The sequence below is a fragment of the Prionailurus bengalensis genome, chromosome A3, assembly GCF_016509475.1.
Source record: "Prionailurus bengalensis isolate Pbe53 chromosome A3, Fcat_Pben_1.1_paternal_pri, whole genome shotgun sequence".
NCBI classification, from domain to species: Eukaryota; Metazoa; Chordata; class Mammalia; order Carnivora; family Felidae; genus Prionailurus; species Prionailurus bengalensis.
In genome coordinates, this window is record NC_057354.1 from 87063772 (window position 1) to 87072765 (window position 8994).

An 8994-nucleotide genomic window follows, 5' to 3' on the forward strand; every position below is an offset into this window, starting at 1 on the left:
TGTATTTGATAAATATTTTTATTACTAAATAAAATTATCCCCCTACACATTTTCTCTTTTCCTACATAGATTTATGTTTCATTAGTAATTTAAAAATAACTAGATTTTTGTATCTTCTGTGGTTCTTTCCCCAACTATTTACCCCATTTATTACCTTTCCCCCAGTTATTATTTCCCTCATTTACTTTTTCCCCTTTTCAAAAGCAGTACATGCTTATTATATAAAAACTTAGAAGAAACCAAAAACTAAACAGAAAGGCAAAAATCGCCTATAATCTACCCCCAGAAAAATCAATATTTTGGTATATGTCTTTCCAGCCTCTATGGTGTATATTTATTGACACCACCCATGATAGTGGAATTTATATGCTGTTCTCTTGCTAATCTTTTTTCTCCCATGTACTGTGAACATTTTTTAATATTCTTAGATGTTCTTTAGAAACTTTTAGTAGCTACTTGGTTGTATAATAATTTATTAACTAATCTTTTATTAGTAAACATTGGCTTCCCTCCCATGACTTGCTGTTTTAATTAAAACTGAGTAGTATCCCTGTTACATATATCTTTTTGTGCTTGTTGCATTATTTCCTTAGGTTCATTTCTTAGAAGTGGCATTGCTGGGTGAGAACAGGGGTGTATGGGCATGTTTTAGGACTTTTGAGATATATATATAGTTAGAAAGGTAACAACCAACTCTCACCAGTAAAATATGAGCATTCCCATTTCATATATGTACACCAATATTGGGTGTAATAACTTTTTTTTTTTTTTTTAATTTCCAACCTGGTGGGTAAAATAATACTTGGTTTAATTTGCTCAGTTTCTAAGGAGGATGAACATTTAAAAAATGCGTTAGCCATATATATATTTTTGTGGAATGCTAATTCCGAATCTTGGATCCGCTTGTCTTGTGTCAAGACTTTCTTTTTCTCATTTAAAGGAAGCCCTTTTTATATTGAAGATAATAGCCACTACTCATTCTGTTTCATATCTTGCTGATATTTGAGGCTCTGTGGTTAGATTTTATTTTATTTTGAGTAAATAATACAAACACATGGAACACAATTCAGATAGAAGAAACGGTATATAGTGATGAGCTAATTGTGTATCCTTTCAGAGATATTCCATATATATACAAACGTGTATATATCTTATTCAAATGTAAGCAGACTCTACACCCTTTTGCATCTCACCTTTTTTTTACTTACTAGTACATCTTAAGATAGTTTCTTATCAGTACATATAATACCACCTCTTTATTAAGGGCAGGAGTTCTAGTTCATTATAAGATGGACTATAATAGTCCCCATTGATGAGCATTCATTTTTTTTTAATCTTTTACTATTTTTTTTTAAGTTTATTTATTTTGAGAGAGAGAATGAGCACAAGCAGAAGAGGGCAGAGAGGGAGAGAGAATCCCCAGCAGGCTCCGCACTGTCAGCACAGAGCCTGATGGGGCTTGAACCCACAAAACTGTGAGATCATGACTTAAGCTGAAATTAAGTCAGATACTTAACCGGCTGAGCCACCCAGGTGCCTCCTTTTACTATTTTTAAAAATTCTAAATAAACCTTTTGTTTTAATTCTATAATCACTATCATATGTAAATTATTTTACAAGACTTTTTAGCTGGTTTTTTAAATCCTTATTGCATCTGAAATTTGACCGCTTACTGTAGTTCTTCAAAAACTTTCCTGACAAGTTCATTTCCTGTAAAGAAAATAGTAGTACAGAGGCTCCTGGGTGGCTCAGTTGGTTAAGCATCTGACTGGCTTAGGTCATGATCAAATGGTTTGTGGGTTCAAGCCCCACATCAGGTTCTATGCTGACAGCTCAGAGCCTGGAGCCTGCTTCAGATTCTGTGTCTCCCTCTCCCTATTTGTGCTCTCTCTCAAAAAATAAGCATTTAAAAAATTTAAAAAAAAGAATAGTATGACTACATTACATAATATAGTGTACAAAGCACCTTGGTTTATATAATCCTTATAAGATAGAGCAGGTACCATGATCTCCATTTCCCAGATGAGAAGGCTGAGGCTTTCAGACCAAATATTCAGACTATAAAGCCCAAAATATTGCCACTTATGCTACATAATGCCTTCAGTGCTTAAATATTTGAATGTGTTACATTAGTTGCACAACTTTTAGTGCCCATTGCACAAGTGTCACTGTCCCAGGTGGTTAGATTATTTTGCTTGGAATTTTTGCCAACTGAGCTAAATAATTACTACCCTACCCCTACTTACCAAAAAAGCTGTCTATCTTTAAATTATCCATGATAAAGACTATTTCTGACCACATTTGTGTACACTTAAGGAAGGCAAATCCAACTGTGGTTTTAATAAGGAAGCTAAAACTTCTGAGATAAAATAATGTACCCAAAACCAAATTAGAAGTTTTTGGATTGTCATCTTAGTGGGGTGTTCATAGGGATTTGACTTGAGATCCTCAAAGCAGCATACTTTGTGAAGTATGTGAGGGTTGCCTGGGTGGCTCAGTCAGTTAAGCATAGGACTTGGCTCAGGTCATGATCTTACAGTTTGTGAGTTCAAGCCCCTCACTGGGTTGTCTGCTGTCAGCACAGAGCCTGCTTCAGATCCTCAGTTTCCCTCTGTCTCTGCCCCTACCCTACTTGCATGTACTCTCTCTCTCAAAAATAAACAAACCTTTTTTTTTTTTAATTGAAAAAAGAAAGAATGTGAGAATACATGGTAGGTGAGTAGGTTTGCTGTCCATAGCTAACACCAAGAAATGTAAGAGGAGGGCATCTTTGAACATCCAGAGATAAGACACCTATGATCCTAAGGGAAGTCCTGGTTTAAAGGAACTTTTATCCATCAGATCATCTGATTCTGTAAGAATAACAAGGAGCATCTTTGTCTTCCTGTAACAAGTTGCTACCTCTCTGAGACATAAATTGTGCCATATCTTCTGTTTCCAAGTATCTAAATACTGAAATTCTCTGGGACTCGATTCCTGGACTCTCCATTCTCTCCTTTAGTGAGTCTTCAGTGTGCCTTCAGATGTCTTCTGTCATGGCTCTCAAATTTATACTTCCAGCCTGGCCATTTTACTGAATTACAGGCTTGTATGTGCACCTAGATTATTAGGCACCTCAAAGTTAAGGTTAACTGAATTCTCATTTCCCTGCACAGCCTTCTCTGATGCTTCCCCAACGCAGTAAATGGCCCATCCATTCACTCCTTGGCTCAGACCAAAATCCTTAGGGTCATCTTTGATTTCTCTTTTTCCCGTGCCCTACATTTGGTTCATTAACAAACTTTTTGGCTCCAACCTCAGAGTATATATTTTGAATCCAACCACTTTTTCCCCCCAATTTATTGAGGTATTATTGACATATAAAATTTTAAGAAATGTAAGTATCCCATCACAGTGATTTGGTAGGCATTGAATCCATCCATTTACTACCTATACTAACGTAAGCCATCTCTCTTGCTCGGACTACTGCAATAGCCTTCTAACAGCCTTCCTTCTTTTACCGCCTTGGTTTATTTGTATTCTCCACCTAGCAGCAGAAGCGAACCTTTTAAAATGTGCATCAGGTCACGTTGCTCCTGGCTCCAGTGGTTTTCTGTCATTTAAAGCCAGTCCTTACTGTAGTGTACAAGCCTATACAGTCTGGACCCTGGCTTCCCACAGCCTCATGCCCTTGCTGTTGCCCTTGGCCATCCTGCTGACCTTGCTGTTCCTTGAGAACAAGTATGAGTCTACCTCAAGAGTCTTCCCACTTGCTCTTCCTCCTGGAATGTTCCTTTCTGCTCCCCCACCCCCACCCTAATTTGTGTTTGTAGCTTCTTTAGGTCTCTGCCCCAAATAAGGTCATTCCTGACCACCCTATCCAGAACAGCAACCCCCTTCCCTCTCTGCCTTTTTTTTTTTTTTTTTTTTACTCTGTTTTACTTACTTTTAAAAAATTACATTTAGGGGCACCTGGGTGGCTCAGTTGGTTAAGCGTCCGACTTCGGCTCAGGTCACGATCTCACGGTCCGTGAGTTCGAGCCCCGCATCGGGCTCTGGGCTGATGGCTCAGAGCCTGGAGCCTGCTTCCGATTCTGTGTCTCCCTCTCTCTCTGCCCCTCCCCCGTTCATGCTCTGTCTCTCTCTGTCTCAAAAATAAATAAAAACGTTAAAAAAATTTTTTAATTACATTAAAAAATTACATTTAAAAAAATTGAGATATACACATACCATAGAATTCATCCTTTTACAGTAGTCCCATTTCAGTGGTTTTTAGTATATTCGGAGTTCTGTATCACCACTGTCTCATTCCAAAATATTTCATCACCCCAAAAAGAGACCCAGTACTCAATTAACAGTCACTCTTCAGCACCTGGCCTTAAACAGGTCTATTGATTCCTTCCTCAGGAATTTTGAAACTGGAACTGAGTGGAACACATCCTCTCTCTCTAAGTGGCTACACTATAAATGTTAATTAACTTGGACACCTTCATCCCCCACCCCAGAAATCGCTAATGTACTTTTTGTCTCTAAAGATGTGCCTTTTCTGGACATTTCGTATGAATGGAATCATACAGTGCATGGCCTTTTATATCTGGTTTCTTTTACTTAACAATATTTTCTAGCTTTGCTCATATTGTGTCACTACTTCATACCTGTTTATGGTCAAATATTCTGGGAATATACCATATTTTTATAACTCATCAGTTGATGAGCATTTGTATTTCACTTTCGGGTTTTTATAAATAATAATGCTGTTGGGGTGCCTGGGTGGCTCAGGCAGTTGAGCATCCAGCTTCGGCTCAGGTCATGATCTCACAGCTCGTGAGTTCGAGCCCCGCGTCAGGCTCCGGCTCGGAGCCTGGAGTCTGCTTCAGATTCTGTGTCTCCCTCTCTCTGCCCCTAACCCACTTGCATTCTGTCTCTGTCTCTCAAAAGTAGAAAAACATTCAAAAAAAATTTTATAGTAAAATAAATAATGATGCTATGAACATTAGTATGTTTTTGTGTGAACATGTTTTCAGTTCTCTGGGATATAGAACTAACAATGGAATTTCTGGGTCAGGTATGGTTTGGCATTTTGAGGCATAAACCGTTTTCCAAAGCAGCTGCACTGATTTTCCATTCCCACCAGCATGTGTGAAGGTTCCAGTTTCTTCACATGCTGTGCGAGGTTTCCTTTTCCTTAGAGTACTTATCATTCACTGCCCGACACACTGTATTCATTTATTACAGTCTGGTTCTTACACTAAACATCCAGCTCTGAGGATTGGGACTTTTATCTTGTTTGCTGCTGTAGTCCCAGCACCACACAGTGCCTGGCACCAGGTAAAGCACCCGATAAATATTTGCTCAATCCATGAAAATAGTTCAGTAATCTTTTTTTCTCTTAACCACTTCCTTTGATTTTTATGTTAACCCAAGTAATAAATGGACACATTTTTCCTAGAAAAAGTTTAAAACATGATGACAACGCTGAATCCCTTTTAACAGTACCCATAAGTCCCGGTCCTTTTGCCCCATCTTCACTATGAATCCTTTGTGGTGAATCCAGACCTTTGTCTATGCAGCTATGTATGTAACAAAGTTGCAGGTAAGGAAAATGCATAGTTTGGACTTTTTTTTTTTTTTTTTACATAAATAATATACTGTAGGAACGTTTTGCAGCTTATTTACTCAACACCGTCTTGGAGGTCTTCCCATGCCAATATATATCTCTACTGTTTTAAACTGCTACAATAGTGCTTTGTGTAATGTACCAGCACTGTTTAGCTATTGCTCTGTTTTTAAAATCACAAATATATGTGGAGTAACCAATTTTTGGAAAGCAGAATTTTAGCTTTTTTTCTTTTATATTTATTCAATTTTTGAAAGACAGAGTACAAACAGGGGAGGGGCAGACAGAGAGGGAGACACAGAATCTGAAGCAGGCTCCGGGCCCTGAGCTGTCATCACAGAGCCCGAGGTGCCCCAGAATTTTATAGGTTTTTTAAACTTAACATCATGATACTAGATCATCCAATAATATCATATGGGAGCATCCGAAGTAGCCACAAAAAGGGAATTACTATTATGAAAGTCGCAAATTTTGGTCCTGATTTTTACACGTCAAAGAATAAAATCAATTCCTCAGAAACGTATAAAACAAAATTCGCTATTTAATGTTTTTTATTTTATTTTATTTTATTTTATTTTATTTTATTTTATTTTATTTTATTTTATTTTAAAGAGAGAGCGAGACAGAGCGCAAGCCAAGGAGGGACAGAGAGAGAGGGAGACAGAATCAGAAGCAGGCTCCAGGTTCTGAGCTGTCAGCACAGGGCCCGACATTGGGCCCACAGACAGCGAGATCATGGCCTGAGCCTAAGTCGGACACTTAACCGACTGAGCCACCCAGGCGCCCCTAAAACAAAATTCGTTTTAATGTCATAGTGGTTCGGTGTCAAACTCAGTTATAAATAGAGTTTTTTTTTTAATTCCCACAGTTTGGGAACATTTTAGACATTTTGGGATTATAATACAACAGTTGTCTTCCCTGCCACCCTGAGGTACTCACTGAAGAGCCAGCTCAGCGTCACAATCCCCGTAGCATTTTTAATGGACCTGCCACTGGCACTGGCATTTACATACTCTCCTATGCTTACCTGGAACATAAGCCCCTCAAAAGAAGGAGGCTGGGTCTTAGCCTCCTAGAAGATGCAGTAAAGGTTATCTAACAAGTATATCTTCTGTGTTCATGCTTCCCCATTTTCAACATTTTCTTTTTCCTTCCCAATTCTATTAGTTTATCTTGATGGCTGCTTGAAAATGTGAACTATTGTTGGACAGCCCATGTTTATGCATAACTTTTTAAAAATATTTTTTCTTTATTTTTGAGAGAGTGCAGGCAAAAGAGGGACAGAGAGAGAGAGGGACGGAGGATCTGAAGCTGGCTCTGTGGGCTCTGCACTGACAGCAGTGAGCCCGATGTGGGGCTTGAACTCACAAACCTCCAGATTGTGACCTGAGCTGAAGTCAGACAGACACTCAACCAACTGAGCCACCCAGGTACCCCTATGCATAACTTTTTATTTAAAATTCTGGTCACAAAATGTAGGTTCAAACATTCTGGAATTCCCATTTTTTATTTTTGGGTTTGTGTCTCTTGGTCAATGCTTTTGTAATACCTTTGAGGCTGTGTGTACTGGGGGTCACCACTTATACTTTGTCTTAGGATTTTCACTTCTTTCTTCAAAATTTGTACTTTTGGAGCGCCTGGGTGGCTCAGTTGGTTCAGCATCCACCTTCGGCTCGGGTCATGATCTCTCGGTTCGTGAGTTTGATCCCCACATCAGGCCCCGTGCTGACAGCTCAGAGAGTGGAGCCTGCTTTGGATTCTGTGTTTCCCATTCTCTCTGCCCCTCCCCTGCTCATGCTCTGACTCTCTGTCTCTCTCAAAAATAAACAAACATTAAAAAAGAAAACTTGTACTTTTAGATGATCTTAACTGCACTGTATACATCTGTGTAAGATAATTTCTAGAAAAAGTCTTTGTTTTATAACTTACTACTTGACGTCCAGTAGATGGCACTAAATCCCTTTGAAATTTATGACACTAATTCCTAGTAGGTGTTCCTGGCTAATGGATAATTCCTTCCACCACAGCCAGGGAACAGAAAGGGTCCATTCTTTCATCTAATTCTGTGATTGTTATATAACTAAGTATTTTTGTTCACAGTTTAAGATAAACCTGGTGATGGGCACCTGTTGGGCTCAGTCGGTAGAACATGCATGTCTGGATCTCAGGGTTATAAATTCAAGCCCCACGTTGGGGGTAGAAATTACTTAAGAATAAAATCTTTAAAAAAAAAAAACCACAACAAATGTGTTGGTATTTAAGTTATTAATTTGCTATTTCTGACTCAGATTTCAACCTTTTTTCCTTTTTATGTGTGGTTTTCAATCAAGTTGATTCAAGGGGAAGGATCATGGTATTGAAATAAGACTGGGCTAAAGGAGTTGAGGATAAGAGAGAGGATAAAGAAATATGCTGAATATTCATGATAAAATCACAGAGAAAATATAAAAGTATACACAAGCCAAATTTAAGATAATGAAATCAAAGTGTTTTCCTATTGTCAGTTTTGGTACTTTAGTAAAATTGTATTCATTTCATTATGATTTTCAAATTTGTTTTACAAATAATTTGCAGTTAAAAAATACTTATTAAGGGCCGCCTGGGTGACTCAGTTGGTTAAGCGTCTGCCTCTTGATTTTGGCACAGGCCATGATCTTCTGGTCCTGAAATCGAACCCCACATAGGGCTCTGTGCTGTCAGCATGCAGCCTACTTGGAATCCTCTCTCTCTCTCTCTCTCTGTCCCTTCCCCACTCATGCTCGTTTAAGTAAACATTTAAAAAATATATAAAATGGCCAGTTAAACTTGAATTTCACATAACAACAAAAATACTTGTAAAAAATGTTATATCTCCATTCTCATTTCTAGTTCTTTGTGCTTTCTTGAAAACCTTTATCTTCACTGTGTTCATTAGCTTTCATCAAGAATAACCTTTTAGATTCAATTAACCATTAAAACCAGAAAATGTTTCCTATGTGTCAGGCATGATTTACTACATTTATTCTACTTGTTAATTCTATTGAGTTCATTTAATTTTAATGGATTTGTCAAACATTAAAAAAAACACGTTTAAAAAATTCCCATCATGCCTACATGTGCATGTTTTTCGCCCCGCCCCGCCCCAGCGTTTGAGTGTCAGTGTTCTGTAACTCGGTCGGAAACCTATTTCTTAACTCTTGTTTTTAGAACAACTACCAACCGAAGCATTGGTAGCATGGCCTCTAGGCGAAACAGACCTAGGTTCAGTCTCCATCTTTGGCAGAATGGATGACAAGGAAAGCCATTTAGCTTCTCTGGGCCTCAGTTTCCTTGTTTGCAAAATGTAGATAATTAACCTAATGGGGTTATTTGGAGGATTAGCTATAATGTAGGTGACACATAGTAGGCTATTATTTTCA